Source organism: Musa acuminata, unplaced genomic scaffold (genome assembly GCF_036884655.1).
Source record: "Musa acuminata AAA Group cultivar baxijiao unplaced genomic scaffold, Cavendish_Baxijiao_AAA HiC_scaffold_500, whole genome shotgun sequence".
Lineage (NCBI taxonomy): Eukaryota > Viridiplantae > Streptophyta > Magnoliopsida > Zingiberales > Musaceae > Musa > Musa acuminata.
In genome coordinates, this window is record NW_027020745.1 from 24,342 (window position 1) to 47,605 (window position 23,264).

Sequence of the window (23,264 nt, forward strand, 5' to 3'; positions counted from 1 at the left end):
GAGGACTTGAGTTCGTCGCAAGAAGGAAGTTGAGACAACTCCGCCAGAGTACCACCATCCGAGACTATGTGAAACAATTTTCTGCACTAATGCTGGACATACAGGACATGTCCGAGAAGGACAAGTTGTTCAGCTTCCTCGATGGTTTGAAGCCATGGGTTCAACAGGAGCCAAATCGAAGGAATGTTACCGATGTGGTCGGGGCAATTGCTACTGCAGAAAGACTCACCGACTTTGTTTCCTCCGAAGACCCAGGGAGAAGGAAACAATCTTCAGGCAATCGCCCTCCAAAACATTCTCAAGGGAAGGAGCTCGGGGGCGAACAAAAGAAGAAGAGTTCCCACAAAGGGCCAAACCCGAAAGGCAAGACCTCAAAACCTAAAGGATGTTTCTTGTACGGAGGACCGCACATGGTGAGAGAGTGCCCACAAAAACAAGCACTCAATGCTTTGACGGCTTCCATCCAACCCCCCCGATCGGACAAGGGCAAAGCTGTTGCTCTTACTTCGAGCAGTTCTGAATCCAACAGCGATGACGAGGAGTCGCAAGGACCCCGAATGGGAGCAATGCGTTTGTTGAACGTCATGCGGGGTCAAGTGGGGGAGAACATCAAAACAAAGCTACAAAAAGAAGGAAGTAGTGAGCTGATGTATGTGGACATCAAGCTAAATGGCCAAACGACCCGTGCAATGGTGGACACGAGCGCTACCCACAACTTCATAGCCGATCGAGAAGCACAACGACTTGGGTTGATATTGGAGAAGAGCCCAAGCCGAATGAAGGCGGTGAACTCGGAGGCCAAGCGAATCTCCGGGTTGGCGAAGGGTGTTCCCATCAAAATCGGGACATGGAGCAGGAACACCAACATGATGGTCGTGCCATTGGATGACTTCCAAGTGATCCTTGGAATGGAGTTTATGCACCCGGCAAAGTTGGTGCCAATGTCGTTCTTGAACTCCCTATGTATGATGGGAGGCGAGGACCCCTGTGTGGTTCCCATCTCTCGGAGAGGAACCAAGGAGCCCTGACACATATCGGCATTACAACTGAAGAAAAGGGTGCGAAAAGGCGAATTGACATTCATGGCTGCTATGAAGCTAAAGCCACTCAACGAGAAGGCCATTCAAGAACCTGCTGCGGTGGCGAACGTCCTGAAAGAGTTCAAGGACGTTATGCCACCCGAGTTACCGAAGACTCTTCCACCACGCAGAGGCATGGATCACAGCATCGAGCTGGAGCCAAGAGTGAAGCCTCCAGCGAGACCACCCTACCGCATGCCCCCGCCAGAGTTGGCAGAACTCAGGAAGCAGTTAAGTGAACTGCGGACTTGTTCGACCAATTGGGCAAAGCTAAGTATTTCTCAAAACTCGACCTTCGGTCGGAGTATTGGCAGGTGCGCATTGCTGAAGGCGACGAAGCGAAGACTACCTGTGTGACCAGGTATGAAGCGTTTGAGTTCTTGGTGATGCCTTTCGGCTTAACCAACGCTCCGACCACATTCTGCACTCTCATGAACCAGCTATTCAAGGAGTATTTGGATAAGTTCGTGGTCATCTACTTGGACGATATCGTCGTCTACAGTCAAACGCTTGAGGAGCATGTCAATTACCTTCAGACGATTTTCAAGGTTCTCAGGGAGAACACTTTGTTCGTGAAAAGGGAGAAATGCTACTTTGCTCAAACTGAGATATTATTCTTGAGACATCGAATCGGTGATGGCACCATTCGGATAGATAAGTCGAAGGTGCAAACAGTTGCAGAATGGCGAACTCCAAAGAAGGTGCTAGAGTTGAGATCCTTCCTTGGTTTCGTCAATTATTATCGATGCTTCATAGCGGGATATTCGAAGCGTGCAACCCCACTAACGAAGTTGCTGAAGAAGGAGCAGCCTTGGAAGTGGTCTGACAAATGTGAAATAGCATTCCAAGATATGAAGGCTGCTGTTATAGAAGAACCAGTGCTCAAATTGCCAAACTATGGGGAGCCTTTTGAAGTCCATACAGATGCTTCAGACTTCACTATTGGGGGAGCACTCATGCAGGAGGGTCATCCGGTGGCCTACGAGAGCCGCAAACTCAACGAGACCGAGCGGCGGTATCCATTGCATGAGAAGGAGATGACAGCAGTGATCCACTGTCTACGAGTTTGGCGACACTATCTCCTCGGATCGCGATCTATGCTGAGGACGGACAACATCGCTCTGAGCTATTTCCAAACTCAGAAGAAGCTCTCCCTAAAGCAGGCGCGTTGGCAGGACTTCCTGGCTGAATTTGATATGACAATGGAGTATAAGCCTGGGAAGGCAAATGTCGTGGCCGATGCATTGAGTCGGAAGGTGGAGCGTGTGAATGCCGCCCAATTGGAGGGCGGAAACCAAGCAAGTCAGTTGCACTCCAACTTCCTTTCCAGAATCAGGGATGGACTGTATAGTGACCCCCAAGTAGTTATCCTAATGCAGCTCATCAAAGAAGGCAAGGCACGATGATTTTGGGTCCAGGAGGGACTCGTTTACACAAAAGGGAATAGAGTTTATATTCCCCGAGTGGACAATTTAAGGCGTGAACCCTTAAAAGAGTGTCACGATTCCCTTTGGGCTGGACACCCAGGCATTCACAGAACGTTGGCTCTCGTGGAGAGGGCCTTCTACTGGCCGAAGATGGGGACTGATGTGGAGGAATATGTTCGAACATGCCTTACTTGCCAACAAGACAAGGTGGAGCAGCGGAAGCCGGTGGAACTTTTGGAGCCGTTGCCCGTACCAGAAAGGTCGTGGGAGAGCATTTCCTTGGATTTCATATCAAGCTTGCCACTTGTAGGGAGACTTGGATTGATACTCGTGGTGGTCGATCGGTTTTCAAAGTATGCAACTTTCATTGCTGCTCCCCTACACTGTTCAGCAGAGGAGGTGGCCAAGCTTATGATGAAGATTGTGGTGAAGTATTGGGGAGTCCCACACAATATCATTAGTGATCGAGATGCTCGGTTCTTGGGAAGATTCTGGACCGAGCTATTCAAATTGTTGGAGTCGAAGTTATACTTCTCTACAAGCCTCCACCCCCACACGGATGGCCAGACTGAAAGGATAAACTCACTCCTGAAGCAATATCTCCGGCACTACGTGAGTGCCAACCAACGAGATTGGGTGAAGCTGTTGGACATTGCCCAATTCTCCTACAACTTGCAGCGGAGCTCTGCATCCAACAAGAGCCCCTTCGAGATCATCACAGGACAACAACCGTCAACTCTGCACACCATGGCAATTGGGTATACTGGGAGTAGTCCATCAGCCTATCATTTCACAAAAGAGTGGCATCGAAATGCAGATATTGCGCGGGCTTACTTGGAGAAGGCGGCAAAAATGATGAAGAAGTGGGTAGACTTGGGAAGGCGACCACAAGAGTTCAAAGTTGGCGATTTGGTGTTGGTAAAGCTCCAACCGGCATCACTCCAATTCTTTAGGAACAAAGTCCACAAAGGATTGGTGCGCAAGTATGAAGAGCCCTTCCCAATTATCAGCAGGTTAGGCAACGTCTCTTACAAGTTGCAGCTGCCGGCGTGGTTCAAAATTCACAACGTTCTTCACGCCAGCAACCTAAAAGCCTACCACTTGGACCCGCAAGATGCTTCCCGAAGTGTTCCAACTCGGCTACCTCCCATCACAACCTCCTACGAGAAGTGAGTTGAAACCATTCTGGCGGACCGCAAGATAAAGCTACCCAACGGAGCTAAGCAGATAAAGTACTTGGTGAAGTGGTGAAAGCTTCCCCGAACAAAAGCCAGTTGGGAGCCTGAAGACGCCTTGCGACATGAAGAAGAAATCATCAACAACTACCAACAAGCGTCGACGAGGGCGTCGACAGTTTAAGTGGGGGAGAATGTCACGAACGATCGTCGCGCACTCGCAACAACTCCGTTCAACGAACCGTTCGTCGCTCACACCTACATGTACAGCTGTTTGACAGCATGTTTTCTCTTAGTTTTGGGTTATTTTGCTTGTAAAAATGTAAGTTCGAACAAGCTGCAGCGTTACAAAGCGATCGCTCACCGAAACGAGCAAAACAGCCTAAAACAGCTCCGTTTTCGCGTGCCGCGGGCTGATTTCTGGAATCTGCCTATGCTCACCAAAACGTCAGCCATCTCAGCCCCTTTGAACCCCCCGGGTGGCACAGGGCTGGATGGGGCTTCGGATATATACCGGGCGTTGAACACTCTTTCGCAAGTTCGCAAGTTCGCAAGTTGCCTTGATGGGAACTTGTTGTCGCGCCCGGGACCAGGTGAGTGGTTGTTTGTGGGCTTGCAGCTGTTCGTTCAACCTTCTAAAGCCCTTGTTTTCCCCCTCTCCCTCTTTTCTCTTGTGCACGCAAGGTGCTCGCTGAATTGCTTGTAAAGCTTCCCCTTTTCGCGAGATGTCGGGACTTGTCCGCCGCTCGTTCTTTCGAACTAATCAACTTTATTCTTTTACAGGTCCTTCGGGACTTGCGAGAGGTTACAAGTGGGCTGATCCTCGCGGAGCAATATCGCAAGGGCGAAGCGCGACTTAGGCAATGCAAGCTAAGTTCGCGTCTTTGCCGCAAAGGTGACCCGCGACTTAGACAACGCAAGCTAAGTTCGCGTCTTTGGCCGCAAGGATGCCTCACGCCTTAGGCAATTCCAGCTAAGGCCGTGACACTATGTCACTTGCTAAGATTGCAGCTTTTAATTGCCATCCATGTGGTCACTCCCTCCATCACATTATGATACCAGCTCCATATGTTCTGCCATCTCCTACATTTACTTACTGTACACATGAATTAATAACTTGGATCTCAAACTGTACCCAGCTCTCACCCACATTAGGTTGATTTCTGCAGAGGAAACGAAAGAAACATTGCAGAAACAGGACCAGCTATTGGACACTATTCGTTCTCATTTGGCACCCTAAAGAAACAAATATTGGTGATTCGTTAGCCTGCAATCTTCGTAAGGTGTGTCTTCCTAGGCCATAAAAGTTAAAATTATGGTGCCCTTTCTACAGGAATCTCTTCCTTCTACCTGCTGGATTCTTAACAAGATGCAGAAATTTAGAAGGGTTGTGAGGTACTGTCTGATCTAGAATCATGTGATATACCTTAACTTCCCATCTGTCTCTGCACAGACACTGATGGACCGTAACAACTATTATGAGGGAATTCCACAAGTTTGCATCCCAAGACACAGTAAGTAATTTGGGTTCCTCGACGGTGTTAGATTGCAGAACGACTAAAAGCAAGAACCCAAGAGAACTGTCCGATATATGTACACATTGCAGCATGATGTGGAGGACAGTTCTCCTCATGTTACACAAAGTGCTTGATGGTCTTTGTTTCGTCTAAGGAAGAAAAGAAAACAATAAAAGGAAATAAAATCTTTTACCAGGCACACGGGAAAACAGAAGGGGAACAGAAGGAGTTACAGGAGATTGGTGAAGAAACTTCAGATCAAACTACACGAATTCTCTTCTTGGGAGGGAGAGGAAGGAAGACCGAGGTAAGATCGGGAGTAACGGCGTGGAATTCCATGGAAGGAGCCGGCGGTACCCTCTTCGCCGGCTTCGGCTTTCTCTTCGCCGGCGTACAAACAAGGACGGGCTTGAGAACGGTCTCTTCCGCCTTTTGGTGTGACGCACTCTTCCTCTTCGGTTTCGGCAGCATCGGGACGGCCTTCCACGGGCTTGTCCCGCGTCGGCGCAGTCTTTATGGGCGGAAGCAGAGGCAATTCACCTACGACGACGACGACCGCCTCGGAGCCCATGGCTGCGGAGATCAAGAACTGAAGACGAAGGCAGTGGAGGCCACAGGATTCCCTTGAGAGGAGCAAAGAGAAGCACACCTCACAAGGTGGTCGGCTCGGAGAGGAATCCTTGTGGTGGAGGAGAAGAGGAGAAGAAGCTGAGCAGCAAATTTGGAGGGAGAGGGAAGGGCGAAGGAGTAAATTGGAGGAGCGAGGCAGCAGCTTCGACGTTGTGGCATCTCTACGGCTGTCCTCGACAAAAGAGAAATGCCAGGATCCACGTCTTAACGCCGCTTTCGGCACCCTCCTCCATTTCCCCGGTGAACCAACTTTTCGTCTCCTTTTTTCTGTTCTCGCTGCTCTGCTGAAAGCGTCGTCGGCAGTGGGCTGCGGACGACAACAAAGCATTAAATAACCGGTTAGTGTGGAGAGAGAGAGAGAGAGAGAGAGAGAGGCACCATACTCGATCAACTTGTTCATTCCATCGGTCGTTGTCCCCAACTCCATTAGCCTTCTTTTGGTTTATTTTTCTCTTCCTTTTTTTTGTGTCCGAGTCAAGAAAGGTTGTGTCGACAACAGACGAGGAGAATATGAAGGCTAAGGTAGACTCTTTTGCACGAGGCAAACTGTGTAGGGTTAATAAAAAGTAACTTCGATGTTCCTATCCTTCTTGGATGCCATGGGACCTATAATTTTTGTTAATGGGCGCAAACAACAAATTAATAGGTTAGATTCTATTCTATTCTATTCTATTCAAACACATCCGCGCATCTGCCACGCTAGATAAGACATGGGCATGACCCTTTGATGGATCAATCACGAAGAATGGTTATACGGCTTTACCTTTGAATCTACGTCAAAATGGTCAAAGTTACCATGGAAACTATCACAATCAAACTCCACTATGTATCATTAGACACTTCAATTCTGTATCCATGTGAAACTAATCTTCCTGCCAACATTTATAATACAAACTCAATAAGAGACCTTCTTTCATGGGTCTCATTTTGCTTTCATAGGGGGCATATCAAAATTGTTCCTTGAGGCTTAAATTACCAAACTTGAGCTACTTTAATTGCAGGAGTAAATTCCAAATGGTAAAAATGGTATGTATATATAAACGACTATTCAGGAAGAAATTTAGGCACTCTAACCAAACAATCTTATTGATTATTCTAACAAAAGTGAAAACAGCATGATACAGACTCCACTAAACCATTACAGATAACAAAGCGATAACAAAGATCAAGCAGACAATTTGTACCTATTGCTGCTCGGTTGTGTTATCAAGGCTAGCCAAGAAACTGTACCACGACACCAAGTGATGTTGTCAGAACTACCCCTTTGATAGGCCTCCTGTAACAGTTTCTTTGCTGCTTGTTCTGGATCTTGTAGGGGTTTGACAATAGCTACCACCGCCTCCTGAATTTGGAACCAAATGAAAAAGAAAGGGTTCAATCTTCGGAGATGATATTTCAGGTACCTACTTTTTTTTTTGTTTTTTGTTATTTTCTTCTTTTAAAGTATACCTCATTCGTTCGTGACAACATCCCACAATCAGTCACTTGCAAGGATGAGGAATTCGAGAGATCCATCAACCGCTTCCACCTGCATTCAACAGTAGTCGAAGCAGTCAAAGGCATTACTGTCAGATGATGATATGTCTCGAGTCTTGAAGACAATAACATTGTAGGAATAAAGTGATAGGTCAGAGATCAAACATGAATTTCTGGATCTGCGACAACAAACTGTTTCAGGTGCCTATCACCAAATGCACGAGAAACGGCAAGAACACCACCGACACGCCATGTCCCTGCAGTTACAGTTGATCAGTATTTATATAACGAAATGATCTAAACTGATAAAAAATGATGGAGGAGATCAAGTACCAGCCCACATTACAAAGCCCCCAGCATCCTCAATCCTTTGCTCTCTCATCTGTTTGGTCAGGCTTGTGATCCCTTGAGACAGCTATAGCTGCAAAAGTTACAAAAAATAGCGTGAGCCGAGTTCCTAGTAAAGAACTAAACTTTTAAGAGGCTCAATCAATAATTCAATACAAGATTCTGGTGATTGTATTCTATTTCAGATACTGAATTTGTTAAAAACAGAACCTTCAAGCACATCCAGAGAAAATCATCTCCATATTATCACCATCAAAATAGAGTGATTGGTTTAATTATGAGAGCTCACATCAACCAAGTACCACAACAGGTTGATTTGCCAGGTCTCTGTTGTTCAAAGTACCAAGAACTGGCTTTTGACCATGATGCACGAGGGACAAAAGGTTTCTTTCTCTAAATTACCAAGCAATCAGAAGAATTGCCGTTGCAATCTACTGCACAAACTAGAAGCAAAACTTACCATATGGGGAACAAAAGACTTTTTTCTCTAAATTATGAAGCACCCAGAAGTTCGTTTGGTCAACTACTCTATCATGATCAGAAAATTGCTTTTGCAATATATTGTAAGAACCAAGAAACAGAACTTGCAAGTAAAATGGGTGCTCTACAAGAAATTGGCACAACTGTTTGCCTCAGAAAAGGACTTGTTGCAACTGATGCCACTGAAAAACCAAGAATCAGATGTTTGTATCAAGAGGTTCATAGAATACATAAACTTTTGTATTAATTGAGCACAAGTTGAGATGCCAAACTCGATTTAACAAAGAAAAAGTGGGAAAAAAAAAACAACGAAAATTAGAACCACAAGCAGCTTTTAATATGCTAAATAAAAAGTCTTTATTAGTTACAATTTTCAAGATAACTGGATCGAGTGATGCAACAAATTCTAGATTGATTTTTCGACCCAATCAATTGAAATGAGAAGAGATTGCATGGATATCTTATAAAGAATACAGAACAACCTCAACGGGCATAAGAACAAACATAAACAACAGGATTCAATGACAACAAGTATGTCAACAGCACCACACAGTACTGTTTATTGCCATTCATAAATCAATCAGAAATTTGAATCTAGTTAGAAGGCAATAATCTCAAACTAAAGATGACCACATATAGTAATTGAACCATGAGATGAACAAATGGGCAAGCAAACATCCAAACAAAAGCAAATGGTAGATCACGGATAATGATTATGGAAATATGTAAAATGTTAAATACCAAGCTCTACATACATGAGGGATGATTTTTGATAAAAAATATGTAAATTTGGCAAGAAAAAATAATGGAGACACAATAATATCTACCTAAAGTTCCATATAAAAAATATATTCTTTAACACTGAACAAAACAAATAATGGAGAAATATGCTTATGACAAGCTTCAGGATTAAGGAAACATCAACTTCCATTGTCATCCTGTTTTGTCATTGGCGTGAATAGTTAAACTCCCGATCGTCGAAGTCTACGATTAGATGGTTTTGACAAGGGTCAATTCCAGAATGCAAGAAATATAACCAACAAAATGTGGACTGGAGGATAAAAGACCGTAGAATAATAAATCACACCAATAAAAATCCCATTTGTAGATTCCAAGACATGTCATACATCTAAAGTGGTACCAAAACCTACTATGTACAGCGCTAAATGGAAAGTTTCATCAAGGAACAACACTCAAGCGATGAACAAAAAATAGTTCTTAGATCATACATTAAAGACAAGATAACATGACTAAACTATTAGTATACAATTTCACCAAAAGTATGTAGCTATGAAACCACTGTAGCATCGATAAGTCATAAAGACATTAAGTGCAATGGCTTATAGAAGTAGCATAAAAAAGTGATTATTATTCTTTAAATAATGCTGTGTAAAAATTGGATAACTTAATATTAAGTTTCCAATCCTGTTTAACTTGCTAGTAAACTATTAATCTTCAAATCTCATTTCAAAAAGAGTACATGCAATACGAGAGCGTAATGAACTTTAGCACCTCATCCATCATCAACAATTTAAATCCTCATTTATCACCATAAGTGTGCAGTTTCAGCCATTTCTGAAGATTTTTTCGCAGGTTCAATTCTCCAATTTCAGGCTTAAATTCTGTGAATCCAAACAGGAATATGTTCTCTTTCTCCTTCCTGTCTATACTTTTTTATATTACTATATTTTTGAAGAATCTGAAACTATATGATTATTTGTTTCAATGTGTTCAGTACACCAGAGACACACAGAGCTACTATAGCATTTGGCAGGATCAAGAGAAGGCCAAAAAACTTTGTTGGTCTAGAACCTACATATATCCTAAGAACCTAGATGTCACTGGTGTCACATTCTAAATATTGCTCTTAAATAGGTTGGGTTGTCAGAATACAGTTAGTAAAAAAAAATGCAGTAAACTCCATCTAAATTGAGCCGGTTTAGTTCTAGATTAAGTACAGAAATCCGTTACACATAATTGATGATAAGAGAACTGATTTAAGGATGAGGGGCCTACCATCTCCTCCTCTACATATGACAGCTCTAGAGTCCCCAACATTTGCAACGAGCAAACGATCACCAACAAGGACAGCTGTTGATGCAGTTGAACCCGCCTCTCGGTTCTGGCTGTTCTCAGATTTCAAAAATTCTGCGTCCGTGTGGTTGTATGCATCAGCTGAAGGTAACAGCACAGATGAATTTCATAAGCCAAATATTATTGTTCTCTAAAAGCTCTTTCATAGTACAAAATGCAAATCAGCACCACCTATAGCTGATTTTGTATCGGTAATGAACTTTGGATGCCTGAGTAAGTTGCTGAAGAGGTTTTGTTTAACATACTCTGCTACTTGGGCACCGCCATGACCTACATAACCACTCATCAAAGCATCAAAGTCTAACGTTAGGATATTGAATGTATAAGCAACTCTCCACGAGAGAAATTTACCCTAGAAAAGGATTGAAAGAAGCAAGTTAATGAATGGGTTTTCTATGTCAGTTTTACCAAAAATTTGCAAATACAAAAAAAAAAAAAGATAAGACATTCTAAACATAACAAAGACAACAAAATACTGCAGAAATTTTACCATCAAAGACCCCAAACAAGCCAACAATTTCTCCATCAACGCTGTCAATTCGCGTCTCATAGAAGTCTTCCATCGAAGATCTTTTCCCCGGACAGCTTGCATACCCATAACCAAACTTCCCATCTTGACTGTCTTGAAAGAAATAAGCATGAGTTTTAATGTTAGATTGACACGCAAGAGTAGGATGTTTCTTTACAGCCTACTTTAGGCAACATATTCAACTGCAGATTCAAGAACCACAATTAACAGATAGGAAGCAGTTCTATGAGTTTATTCAGCGTAAAAGAACCATGTTTCCCATGTAAGTTCACACATCCATATCTGACGAACCATCTCATAACTTGTTTGTCAATTATTAAGGATCTAACTTATATTGAATTATTAAGGAATAAACGACTGTTTATACATAAAAAATAAATAAATAAATAAATCTCTTCCAATAACTAGCTAGTTTGTCTTCGAATTAGAACTCAAAATATATGAAGCGAATGCTAGCATAAGATCAGCTCGAAAATCGCACGAGATACGAAACATAAACAAATCTAGAAAAGAATATCGTAAGCCTTAATACGACTTCACAAGGAATAAACGAACGAGACCTGAGTCCTCCCCCGCTGACCGGAGCACCGTCTGCTTGAAGCCCACTGATGGAGTTCAAATACCCCATCTTCCCTCCGAAATATTCGCCCCCCAAACAAAGATCAAAGTGAGGGAAGATCCCACCGAAACCACCGAAACAAGAAGGCCGATCCAATCAGCCTGGAAAGAAACCCATGCCCGATTTCCTCACACTCGAATCAGCCGTCGATCCCCACCGCGACCAAATTCACCCCCTGCAATCGACATCCGATACCCCCTCCCCCCCACAAACGTTTACCACGTCGATCAACGGAAGCAATCTCGAACTCCAAAAAGAAAAGAGGGCAGATGAAGAGATCCTTCACCGAGAGACAGAGAGAGAGAGAGAGAGGAGACGCCGAGCACTGGTTTCGATCGCTGGCAACGGGGAAGAAACGTCGAGGGAGGAAACAACGGATTAATGGTGGGGGGTAGGCGGTGGGTTTTGAGTAGAAGTTAAAATGTATGAATGGATATGCTTAGGTCTCCATTTGGTACCGAAAATAAATAGATAAATAAATACACATGTCTCAAGAAAAATAACTTTAATTGAGCGTTAAAGTATAATTAATTAAGTTTAATTGACTAAATCGAAGATCTAATTAGCAATATATGAGCATACATAACAATGCTATAATAACAATCAAAACTTAAAAGGACAAAAAATGGTTGTAATAAATCATACATTTGTGTGTGAGAGGTCACTTCTATCTTTCCTTTGCGTGCTTGCATTGCTTAAGTGGTTGCCATCACGTAACCGCATGCCATCGTTATACTTGTCGCTTGTTTGGGTGTTCTTTTCGATGCATGATTATTCCATTTCTTATGAGATATATATATATATATCGGGAGGAAGCATAATATAATGCAGCTTAATTCCCGATGGAATTAACGTGATGAACACCGACATTTTCTCGAGCATAGTATATTAACATGATAGAGCTTTTTTTCTGGGGGATTACCGATGAAATCCATGTGGGGAAGACGAGCACGTCGTTGACTTCGATCGGAAGCTGTGGCGAGGATCGAAATGACTCAGGCAGTTGGCAAGTCAACGCCTCAATCCACCAATTTTTAGTGAGGATGAATGCGATGCAAATTCCCTGTTGCATTAATTTGGTGGTATTATATATAAACACAACAATTTTCATATTTATTGACTCGGTCAATCTCTGTAAGTCGATTGTCATTTGCCCCTCGAACAGCAATTTAATGCATATGAATGTGAGGGAATTCTCTCTTTTTTTTTTTTCTCCATAAAAGAGTCTCACGTTTTCAGAAATTTTCCGACATCAATTTTTTTTTTAACCTAATACCGATTACAATATTTTTAATACGATGTTATAGTATTTTAGTAATACCCAAAAAATAATATAATATAATATATTTATAAATATAATTATTTTGAAAATATTATTTTTTACAGTATTTTTATTTTATGTTATAGTATTTTTCATAATATAAAATATTATAACTATATTTTTTATTGCATTGACGATTGTTTCTTAGTATTACTGAAAATACTATAATTGGATCGATTCATCCAACTAGTCCACAGAAAAAGGAAAAAAAGAAAAAAAAAAAAAGGGTAGATAATTGGATATTTCAAGGATTAAGCAAAAAATTAAGCGCTATTAAAAATCTGAAAAATGAGAAGTTTCTTTTTTTAAAATCAATATGTGTATATATTGATTTATATGCTAAGTAAGCGGTGGTGGTTCGCTCGCCCGCGGCACCTCCCTTACGGCTTTCTTATTTAAGTTTCCGCGTCCCACCACCGTGCTTGTATGTATATATATACACATGTTCTTGTCATCCTCTGCGTCTTCTATCGACACAACTTTCTTCTTTAAGGACCGATTACCATATTCATAAACTCTGACCATGAAACTATATATATTTCATATTTATTGTATTAAAATAAAGTGAAAAAAATATCATTCTTCATATATTTTTATGAAAATGATAAATAGTAATTACATTTAAAATTACCATTTGAGATATCATATGAAAACCTCAGTAAGACATTATCCATGATGATAGGGGTAATAATGGCGACATGACGTGTCACGACGACTGCCCCACCTGGGCGCCACTCTGCCCAATGAGGAAGGCAATAACGCTGACTCGACACGCGCTGACGTCATCCACTATCAGGCAACGACTTCCGACCCCGTGCACTTGACCACGACAGGAGAGGACGACGACCGACCCTCGCCCATACCCTGCGACAGTCCGGTTCTCCACGCAACGTTAGTAACAGCGTCAGACGTCGTCAGAGGTACGATCCTGCCTCCCACAGGCGGGCACATCAGGTAACGCTAAACTACCCTATAAATACCCCCGAGTTCTAAACGAAAGGGGGGACTTCTCCACGGCAGAAAACTCCCTTCCACATCATCTGACTTGATCGTCGGAGGGGTCGGGCCGAGCTTCCGACCCGACCTGTGTGCAGGAACGAAGGCAAGGTCGCATCTCCCAGTCACCACGACGAGGCTTCACCCCCCACGCTACGTCCCATTCGGACCGCCGTGACCGGCCACCCCAGTTGTCCCGAGGAGCGCCGCGTCGGATCCCCGCGCATTCGGACCCGAACCAAGCCGCGTCGGCCCCGAGGCCACGGCATACAGTTGTTCCCCGTAACATTTTGGCGCTAGAAGGAGGGCATACTGCCCGAGACCTCCTCGGCCACAGCCTACCCGAGACCTCCTCGGCCACAGCTTGCCCGAGACTTCCTCTGCGCGGCCTGCCCGCCTAAGTAGCTCCTCGGCCACTGCCTGCCCGAGAGCTCCTCGACCCCATGCTGCCCGAGACCACTCCTGCGCGGCCTGCCCGCCTGAGGGGCCTACCACCCCTACAACCAAGCCCAACTTGACCGACGAACCACTACTTGAGGTTCCTCGGCCACCCAGAGCCACCACTGCACATCCAACCCTCGTCAATTGTCAAGCTCCATGATTCCCACACCCCTGGCAATGAACCGGCCTTCGCCCGACAGAGACGGTTCCTTAGAACCGAAGCCATGCCTCGGACTCGCCTTACGGCAACCGACGCATAACTTCCATTGGGGGGGGAATATGATGAGGGTAATAATGGCGATAAGACTCGGGCTGACGTCAGCTGTCTCGGATGACGCATCGCCCCTCGGTTGACCTGACAACACCTGGTCAAACAAGACCAGAACGCCAACCGAGGCACGTCACTATCCTACAGGAGCCCAGCCCCTCACGTGACGCCAACACTAGTGTCAGACGCTACCGGGAGTTCGATCCTGCTCCCTGCTAGCAGTCCTACGCACCACCTTCACTATAAAAACCCTTGCATGCCAAGGGAGAAAAGGAGGGAGAGGACAACACAAAAACACCCTCAAAACCACTCCACTCCACATCACTAACTTGATCGTTGGAAGGGTCAGGCCGAGCTTCCGACCCGACCTGTGTGCAGGAACGAAGACGAGGCGCCTCTCACCGGACGCACAGGCGAGGAGCCCCTTCCCAGAGGAAACGGCGACCCCCCTCCACGACCGAACCGACCCGAGCCGGCGACCTCTACAGTCCCGAGGAACCCCCCTGGGAGATCCCCGCCATTCGGACCCAGAACAAACCGCGTCGGCCCCGAGGCCACGGCGTAAAGTTGTTTGCACTAACACATGACATCTAACGTATCGAGAAAAAAAGAGGGAAAAGGAAGCAGAGGTTACTTGGTGTTCGGGGTTTTAGCATCATCCCATTTGAATCAAGATTTCGGTACTTTTTTTTGCCGGACAAGACTTCCTGAGATCTGACCACTGAATTAACCGACGATGAGTGATCTAATTATGAAGTTGCATGAGTTTTTTGCCTTTCCAAATCTAACTACAGATATAATTCCATTAAAGATTCTTATCTGTTGGGCACATAGCGCATTAGTTCAGCCCATAATGCTTTAATAACTCATAGCTCATATTAGTATTTTCTTTTCTTTTAACATAAATCCTAACTTTTTTAATCTAAACGTGTGCAGGTAAGGTTGAAAAAAGAGGACAATGACGATTGTGGACGAGGTTGAGAAGAAAAAAAAAAAAAGAAAGGAGAAACTGTAATATTGGCAATTAAGGGCAAAAAAAAAAAAAAAAAAAAGAGAGATGAAGATGAGAATAATGCAGAGGTTCCTTTTATGACTTAAAGCATGCGGTAAGTATTATTTAGTATGTTATATTTCTTTTTTTTCTTAAATTTCAAAGCATATGAATTCGTTGCCGACGTTGTATAGAGTGCAGATTGGTTATAGTTGCCGAATGACAAGATGTTGTTGCTCGACAGGGAACGCATGCATGCATGCATGCATATGAATCAACTAAACAATCCTCTTCTCTTTCAGGACATGTGAACTTTTTCTTGCACAACCTGTTTACTTTGCAGAACCTGTCTATGATATGTTATACCTTCTCGTAACAATTTTAATATTGTCTCCCAAGAAATCATTTCTTGCTGTTTCATTCACAATGGCAGAAAATTCTACTAACAGAAAACCCTCTATTTCATGATATTTAATCGTAGCATTGGACACATGAAAGACAAAAATTTTCATTCAACTTCTCTTCTCTTATCTACGAACAGTTCCTCTTCTTCACCGCATGGCCGAAGCGTATTAGAGTAAGGGATCAATAGTGGGTAACTGCATCCCAGCGATCCCAGCTTCTTGAGTTCTCCATCCTTTATATCATAGCTATATGCCTCGCTATCTACGGTGAAAACAAGTGACGTGGTCATCGCCACCTCTCTCAGCACGACGCAGCTCACGTTGGGGGGTTCCCTGAACCCTATCTGGCCCAAGCTCACCTCATGCACCCTTACCCATCCTGGCGGACCGTCGTTTGTCTTCCTCAGCAGCCACAGTCCGATCACCCAAGTACACATTTCGTAATGGATTAGGCACAGCGACTTCCCCTCCCACTTGCCTATTCCGATCGTGTCCAAGTAGGCGACGGCTGCTTCTTTCGGCAGAGGGATGATCTGCGTGCGCTCCTTCCTCACATCAAAGGCGACGACATAGTGGTCGATCCTCTCGTACGATTTCGAATGTGACGATGCCCAGAATACGACGTCGTCGCAGACCACCGGGTGCTCCAAATGTAGTTCCATCCGACCGAAGTCGAGTTCCTTGTCCATCGTCCACACCCTCGCAGACGAGTCATAGACCTGACAGCGGTGCAACGAGCTCCCTTCTGGGGTCCGTGAAAGGTAGACCAACTTGTAGCTTTTCGTCACCCCATCTCCATCGTTCATGAATCTCACCGCGATGCCGATGCCGCCCCATGTCCAATACTTGCTCGGCGGGGAGGGCAGCTGGCACCAGCTGGCACCGAGTCCCACGGGCCGGGTTGTAGACGCATAAGGCATCATCTTTGTTATGCAAGACAAAGACGAGGCCACCCGCTGACCCAAGGATTACGACTTTCCTGTAGGACAAGAATTCGAGGCTGCTTCTGGGCACACCGGCGTAGGGGTCAATGAGGAAGAAGGGCCCAGGAATGTTGCGGATGTGGGGAAAGAAGCCGGAGATGACATTGTTGTGGTACGTCTGTGAAAGGAGAAAATGAGAATCTGATGAGAGCTGGCGAAAGGTCTTGCAAACAGAGAGGAGCCTAAAGAAGGTCTTTGCTGGGAGGTAGGAGAGGATCTCTGCCAGCAGGTTATCGGGAAGGGGACGACCGCTACTTCCGAGGTTGATGCTATGACTGCTATTGAGCATACCATCCATTCCAACCATCAGAGATTTGGAAAAGTACAACTGTCCATTATATAGAGAATAGAGAAGGCCGATGACTCTTAGTGTGAGAAGATATCGAACTTTCATCATCTGAAACTGAGAAATGTTTCGAGGACCGATTACCATATTCATGGACTCTTTCCATGAAATTATATATATATATATATATATATATATATATATATATATATATATATATATGTATATTATATATATATATATATTCATATTTATTGTATTACATTAAAGCTAAAAACATATCATCTTCATATATTTTTGTGAAAATGACAATAAGTAATTACATTTAATATTACCATTTCAGACATCATATGAAAATAGTAGTTAATTATTAGATTTAGTGTGATCCTTCTAAGCACTCTCCTCTGTTAGACATTATCCATGATATCTAACTTGCCAAGTAAATGATAAAATTGATTTGAATTAAGAGCCTTAGTTATCACTAAGATCAATAGATAGTGAAAAGATCATTAAATTGCTCACGTTGCCTCTGATCACTACTTTTTCATAATTCAAATAAAGAAAATAATCATCTGAAAAAAAAAGCCATTTTTAGTTTCAAAATTTTCAGATAAACATAAGGATGCTAAAGATACAATAGTTGTGTGAGGGATTATTTTACTACTGATTTTGAATGTTTAAGGGTATTTTTAATTTATAGAATTGCTAATTTTTAAGGAATCTTGAAAAAAGAACATTCGACACTCGAGTAAATTGAAGACTTCCAAGTTAAGAATGCCAATATGAGCCTTAATTAAGAGTCTTAAGAATCAATCCACTTCAAACCATTTTTAGATAAATTAATTTGAGATGGTAGATTATGATACGAACAAAATGGACAAATGAGGGGTGACCATAACACCAAATCTTATCGCAATGTGACTTACATGAGTGTAGGACAAAAGCAAAATCCAATGTATTCGGGAAGATAGTGAGATTTGTTACAAGGATGATCAAATTAGGGTCGAAGTTGTGTCTTTTACTCCAATTTTTGGAATTAATCGATTGCTCAAACTTGGCCTACTCTACATATAATTTCTAATCTTAACTTTTCATACCCTTTGAATATAAGTAAATTTAAGATTTTCTAAGATCTATGGATTTTGGTAAAAAAGACTCGATCTAGATGACTACATAATTGAATTATTTAGTGGATGTTGGAATATCATAATGGTCCAACTGATTTTAATTTCATCATTTTCATCATAGGTGTATGCTTATTGATGATTGACTAAAGTTTTTCTTTTTCTTTTACTGATGCAAGACTCATAAAGTTATAAGTGGTTTTTAATCAATGTTATTATATAATTTAAATTATAAAATTCTTCCTAAAATCTTAATTGAACTTTTATTCCCCAAATTATCTCTCATGGGCAAACAATTTTTTACAATTAGCCAACGTTTAAGAGAATATTCTATCGACATAGGAGATTGTTGTTTTGGAGGTACAAATCTAGGGTAAAAGTCCTTTAGTGATAATTAAAATAAAAATTAAAAAAAAAAAACTTATGATAAATTATTTATTATCCCTCGATATGCTTTCATTCATTCATTCTGAAAATTGACCTTAGAGCTATTAAAGTAGCGAACCTTTGTCTTTTTATATTTATGTCATTATTACCCAAGTTGTTACATAAATTCTAAACCATGATTCCTCCCCATAAAATGCTTATTTCTGATTTTGATTGTAAAATTTTACAGATTCAACGATAACTTGATGATTAGAATGTTATGTTGTCTATTCAAATGAGGTAACTAAATCAAATTATGCATGATGACCAATATACAATAATTTATCTTTGTTTCTTGGATAACGAGAAGCCGAAATGATGAATTTAGTCAGGAATATTTTATTTATATTAATTTTTTAGTTATAAATTGTTACATTATACAAGAAAGAATATTACCACATTTAGGATTTTTTTCATTGGATTATAACATCATTCCATATATCAAAAGTCAAATAAATAAATATCACATTATTAATATATATAAATAATAAATATTTATTATAATTTTTTATTTATCAAAATATAAATTAAAAGTAGTCATAGGTTTTATTTAGAAATATAGTGATACTAACTCAAAAATAACTCAAAAATAAAATTCAACTAGCCCTAGTTAAAGGAATATTTGTTCTCAATTGAAATTTGGTATAGTATTATTGGTTGGTTACTTTAAAATTTTAAAATAAAGTAAAAAAATTCCGTAATACGAGGAGGAACCTTTATAAGGCAACTATAAAATAAATATATATTCAAAAGTTAATCATCATATTGACATATATCAAATGCTCGAAGGCATACTCGGAGGAACCTTTATAAACTCACAATAGTGAATGAAAATAAATCCATATTACACTCCTAACAACATAAATAATAGTATCTCTTACTCGTCAAAGTAAGGACATGTTGTTGAATCTCGGATTTTGATGATGAAATCAATTGATGTGTTTGTGATCTAATATGCATTTAAGTAACGCAGGACTAGCTTCGATCATAAAAGGCAAATTGATTAAAGTAGGAGAAATCAAACGTTAGGCCAAAGAGAACATATTAGAAGATTGGACGTCGGCTGGAGGATCGATCGACGTGTCGGTAGAAGGCTTCGTGTCATGAATTTAGGCATCGGGTTGAAGGATCAGACTTTACGCCAAGGAGATTGGAAGTTGCAAGAATCAACATGTCGATTGGGCAATACATCGAAGGATTGGACGAAGTGTCAGATGAACCAATGACATGTCGGACAACATAGGATTCGCTTGTAATCGACTATGTCTAGATTGAGTTAGTTTAGAGTCTAATTGAGTCAATTTAGAATGTAATTAGGTCAACTCAATTAGGGGATAATTAGGCATAAGTTAGGGCTGAGTTGGGTCGAATGGAATACCCACTCAGCCACTTAGAACCATGCTAGGCAGTGGCACCACCCATGGTGGGTGATAGAACCACTTGAAGCTCAACCTCCGAGGAGGTCCAGTCGATGGTACCGCCCAAAGTTGGCAGTGGTATCATCGGCCATAAAAGCTATCAAGCGATGTTACCACTAGAGCCTAGTCTCCGAGGCTCTGTCAAGTGGTGGTACCGCCAATATCCTAAAAATTGAGAATGAGACACTTTTAGGCTTCAATTTTTAATCTGTTTGGAGCCTATAAATACCTTTATCATCCCTGTTCAGATCACACAAGAATTGAGAACAAAAACAAAGATAAATTCTGTTGTAATCTTATGAGAGTTCTCCTTCTATAGTCTAAGGTTGATTTTTATTTAAGAGAGGAGTAAGTGGGGGTGTAAAGGTTCTCTCCTCAACTTGTCAAAAAGAGAATTGAGTTGTACGGGTAGTTGATCTTCGGTAATGGAAGCCGGTGGTCTCAACGAAAGAGCAATCAGAAGTGGACGTAGATCACGATAACCGAACTACTATAAAAATCTGGTTTGAATTTACTTCTTACTATTTACCTTTATTGCAAACTAAATTCATACTTTCACTAAGCTTCCGTACGCTTTCCAAGTTAATATTTTTTCGATACGATTTTTCATCGAACAAAATTTTTAAAACCAGTGATTTTAACGAAAGCACTAATTCACCCCCCCTCTTAGTACCGACTCAATCATAACACACGTTCTATCCAATAATAGATATAATAACTATCCGATCGTCATGTCTTATAACCTGTTAATCCTCAAAGGGAATCACCCTACCTGTCCTTAGTAGGAAAATAAAATCGTCTTATAACATGTTATGTCTATATAGAAATGAAATAATACATTGAAACATTTAAAGTTATCTTTCAAATATCATTAATGTTAAATAACATCAATTAGCTATCAATCAACTTGTATTATAACTCAATGTTTCAATTGAACTCGATTTAACTAGAACCTAATTTAATCGATCTCTAATCCTCATTTAATCGATTTTGAGAAGAGGTTACTTGGTGTTCTGGGTTTTAGCATCATCCCATTTGATTCAAGATTTCGATACCTTTTCTTGCCGGACAAGACTTTCTTGACCACTGAATTGCTCAGAATTAACCGACGATGAGTGATCTAATTATGAATTTGCATGAGTTTTTTTTTTCCAAATCTAACTACAGATATAATTCCATTAGAGATTCTTATCTATTGGGCAGATAGCTCATTAGTTCAGTCCATAATGAGCTTTAATAACTCATAACTCATACTAGTATTTTTTTTTTCTTTTAACATAAATCCTAACTTTTTTTAATATAGACGTGTGGCAGGTAAGGTTGAAACAAAAGGACAATGAAGATTGTGGACGAGGTTGAGAAAGAAAAAAAAAAGAAAAAGGAGAACCTATAATATTGGCAATTAAGGGTAAAAAAAATAAGAGAAGAAAAAAAGAATGAAGATGAGAATAACTCAGAGGCTCCTTTTATGACTTAAAGGATGCAGTAAGTATTATTTAGTATGTTATATTTCTTTTTTTTCTTACATTTCAAAGCATTATTCGTTTTTGTACACTAATAGTATGTTATTCGTTGTCTCCTCTCTTGAAATCGAACAAATCCCAAAAAGTTATATAGACAAGATGTTGTCTATCTAAGATTGTATAGTGCAGATTGGTTATAGTTGCAGAATGACAAGATGTTGTTGCTCGACAGGGAACGCATGCATGCATGCATATGAATCAACTAAACAATCCTCTTCTCTTTCATGAACTTTTTCTTGCACAACCTGTTTACTTTGCATTATTAAGTCAAAGTGAATTTGTCTATGATATGTTATACCTTCGCATAACAATTTTAATATTGTCTCCCAAGAAATCATTTCTTGCTGTTTCATTCACAATAGCAGAAAATTCTACTAACAAAAAACCCTTTATTTCATGATGATAAGGCATATTTTGTATTCCCGTCACGTCACAACCTCTGTCGCATCACGCCCCCACCAAGTCGGCACGAGAGTACCTCCCTGCACCGGGTTGGGACCTATACCGAGATGCACTCCCTCGTCAAGTATCGTCCCGAAAAACTCGGGGCATTCCAGGCACGTTCCGTGCATTCCGGACGTGCGACCACACAAAGGTACCATCTCGCAACTTGAGGATCGTTCACCGTATCAAATCCACGTACGACCGATCCTCGCATAATAGTATAAAAGCCCTTGACCGACATCTGGCCATGGGATGACAAAAAAAGGGGAAAAGGTAACCACCAACTTATTCTACGAGGGGCCAAAGTTGGAAACCCGCCGACGAGGGCCTTATGTGCTGGAGCTCGATCGCCTCCAGAAGCGCGACCGCCCCGATCGAAGTGGCACCTTCCCGGAAGACGATGGTAGCGTCCCAACTTCCTGACGTAATCAACCTCAACACCTCGTCCCATCGATCGTGAACTCCCGACATTAACCTGTGGATCAAGACCCCATCGGCGACGACGCATCAGGTCACATTTAATCGCAGCATTGACACAAGAAAGATAATTTTTCATTCAACTTCTTTCTCTTATCTACGAGAATGTATACATAATAGGAAATACAAACAAAAAGAAGGTCTCTTCACGTTGTTTCGAACAGTTCCTCTTCTTCACCGCATGGCCGAAGCGTATTAGAGTAAGGGGTCAACGGTGGGTAAGGGCATTCCAGCGATGCCAGCTTCTTGAGTTCTCCATCCTTTATATCATAGATATATGCATCGCTTTCTACGGTGAAAACAAGTGACGTGGTCATCGCCACCTCACTCAGCACGATGCAGCTCACCTTTGGGGTTTCCCTGAAACCTAACTGGCCCAAGCTCACCTCATGCGCCCTCACCCATCCTGGCGGACCGTCGTTTGTCTTCCTCAGCAGCCACAGTCCGATCACCCAAGTACACGTTTCGTAATGCATTAGGCACAGCGACTTCCCCTCCCGCATGCCTATTCCGATCGTGTCCGAGTAGGCGACGGCTGCTTCTTTCGGCAGAGGGATGATCTGCGTACGCTCCTTCCTCACATCAAAGGCGACGACATACTGGTCGATCCTCTCGTTCGAGAACGAATGTGACGATGCCCAGAACACGACGTCGTCGCAGATCACCGGGTGCTCCAAATGTAGTTCCAACCGACCGAAGTCGAGTTCCTTGTCCATCGTCCACACCCTCGCAGACGAGTCATAGACCTGACAGCGGTGCAACTTACTCCTTACTGGGTGCCGTGAAAG

At 42.0% G+C, this 23,264-nt stretch overlaps 1 pseudogene; it reads right to left on the bottom strand.

Annotated features, from left to right (window-relative positions):
- Positions 1–7,278: 7,278 nt before the first annotated feature.
- LOC135660678 (probable protein phosphatase 2C 59) lies at positions 7,279–11,951 on the bottom strand (annotated as a pseudogene).
- Between the last annotated feature and the right edge of the window lie 11,313 nt (positions 11,952–23,264).